Raw genomic sequence first — 2,188 nt, 5'->3', positions numbered from 1 at the left:
TGAGAGTGGCATTCATAGAAGACACAGCGAACCTACAAGATAATATCAACAAAGTCTTCCAGTCGGCTGATAACAATGTGATGTTCAGTGAGGATAAATTTCTGTTACTAATTGACGAAAGGATTGAGGAAATAAAAAAAAAAGACTGAATTACAAGAGAAGTTCAACTCACTTGATAAAGCACAAGTCTAATGTGAGAGACCAGAGACTGAAAATGTCAGCTCTCACCTTCAATGTCATTATCGTTACTGCAAGGAAAAATTATAAGTTGGATGACTAGAACTTTCAGAACAAGAGACGCCAAGCCAATGATGCCACAGAAGTTACTGGTTCTCTCTAGGTTGGAATATTACCGTGCACTACCGGCCCCCTTAACGTTTATAACCCCGCCGCTCTACCGACTTTGTTATTGGGAACGTCATTAAAACGGCTCAGACCCGTCACATTCTGCATTGGGAAATGTTAGCAGCAGTCACAGAGACTTTCTCCAGTCTTCACAGTAAAGCGAGTGTAGTTCTTCATGGGGGTGTAGCTCAAATGGTAGAGCGCTCGCTTAGCATGTGAGAGGTACGGGGATCGATACCCCGCATCTCCAGTCGCTTTTTCAAGGACCCCTCAATGCTAATAAGTCACTTTGTCTGACTTTTTTGGGGGTTATCCTCGGTAATTTACACACGCATGATAGTTTTACTTGTGTACCTGAGCCTAAACAAAGTTACTTACACTCCAATTACTGTCAATGCGGTGTGTCACGTAAATGGATCACTAGAGCACTCAGCTCACACTGTGGTCCGGGAATCGATCCCCCGGTACGGCTGGAAAATATTAAGACGTGTTTCCATAGGTCACCTGCTGTCCAGTGTTCACCCATCAGTAAAATGGGTATCAGGGTGTTAGTCGACTAGTGTGGGTTGCATCTTGGGACAAAATTGACTTAATCTGCCCGAAATGCTCTGCATAACAAGGGGCTTTCTATACAGAAGTCAGCTAGGCTTGTATACTTTGTACATGTACTTGTAGAAATAAAGAATATTAATATATTATTGTTAAAAAATACATCGGTCAGCAGTAACAGCCTGGTTGATCAGGCCCCGATCCACCGGGAGGCCTGGTCAAGGACTAGGCCCCGGAGACGTTGACCCTCGAAACACCCTTCAGGTAGACTCCAGGCAGATAGAAATAATGCCCTTCTTTATCTGGCTGGAGGTAGGTGCTTGGGAGTTAACTCACTGTCGTGGATGTCATCCTACGAGGCTGGGCTTCGAAATGAGCTGAAGCAGAATAATAGCTCTTAGCCTGTAAAGGACAAGTGTAGAAAATATTAAGGAGTTATTACGAAACATTAAATGCTCTGGAAATACCCTCGATTGAGGACAGAGGACAGATTTCGGTTTTGCCGCTAACAGATACGTATGACAACTACATATAAACATATACAAGGAAGTGAAAAAGTTGTTGAGGATTTCTTGGTGACAGCAGCACGGAGAATAAGTGGTCACAGTTTTAAATTATGTAAAGAGCATTGTATAAGAAATATCGTATTTTTTTTTTTACAAATAGTAGTAGATAAAGGCACAAAAGCAGATAGATCTCACTACGTCAAGGGAGGTTCAGTTCAGTTACCCACTTGGCTTATTCTCTCATATTAAACAATTAAACGTATCGTTATCAGATCACAGTTCTAAGCAGGTTTTACTGAACACCTGTCAATTTTATTTTAAGGAAAACCGCGATAAATTCGTATTAATCATACAGACATAAAATTTTACGTCTGAAAAAATAACATCTTCGCCAATTATATTATCGACGAAGTTGAGCTCTTTTTTTCCCCTCCCTGGATTGTACTTGGGAGAGAATAGTCGACTAAGTACAGTCCACAGAATCCCATCACCACGTAAAGGTTACTCAGTATCAAGGAGGGGGGTGGGAAGGGGGTTTCAGATTGTGGGAAGGATAATAATCAGAGCGGGCCACGCCTGGATCGCAGCTTGGTAATACTGCTCATCCATGTTGAATTTGGTGCTGGTCTAAAGGTGTACTACCGCGGAGCAGTGCCTCTCCTTTGAGCATTCTCTCACCCTTAGTTCCGCTTGATGGTTTGTTACTTTGTCTTATCAGATAAGGGAAAGTAATCTCTTGTAATTGTAGTTGAGTACTCCACGAGCTCCGTCATCAGTGCTCTCAACTC

The 2,188-nt window shown here is 42.4% G+C and overlaps 1 non-coding gene across 1 annotated transcript; it reads left to right on the top strand.

Annotated features, from left to right (window-relative positions):
* Positions 1 to 522: 522 nt before the first annotated feature.
* TRNAA-AGC (transfer RNA alanine (anticodon AGC)) lies at positions 523 to 595 on the top strand. Its single transcript has one exon. It is a non-coding gene; the product is annotated as a tRNA-Ala (tRNA).
* Positions 596 to 2,188: the final 1,593 nt, after the last annotated feature.

The sequence above is a fragment of the Cherax quadricarinatus genome, chromosome 19 (assembly GCF_038502225.1).
Source record: "Cherax quadricarinatus isolate ZL_2023a chromosome 19, ASM3850222v1, whole genome shotgun sequence".
NCBI lineage: Eukaryota > Metazoa > Arthropoda > Malacostraca > Decapoda > Parastacidae > Cherax > Cherax quadricarinatus.
The sequence above is the reverse complement of the archived record's forward strand: the minus strand, read 5'-3'. Positions and strand labels throughout refer to the sequence as shown.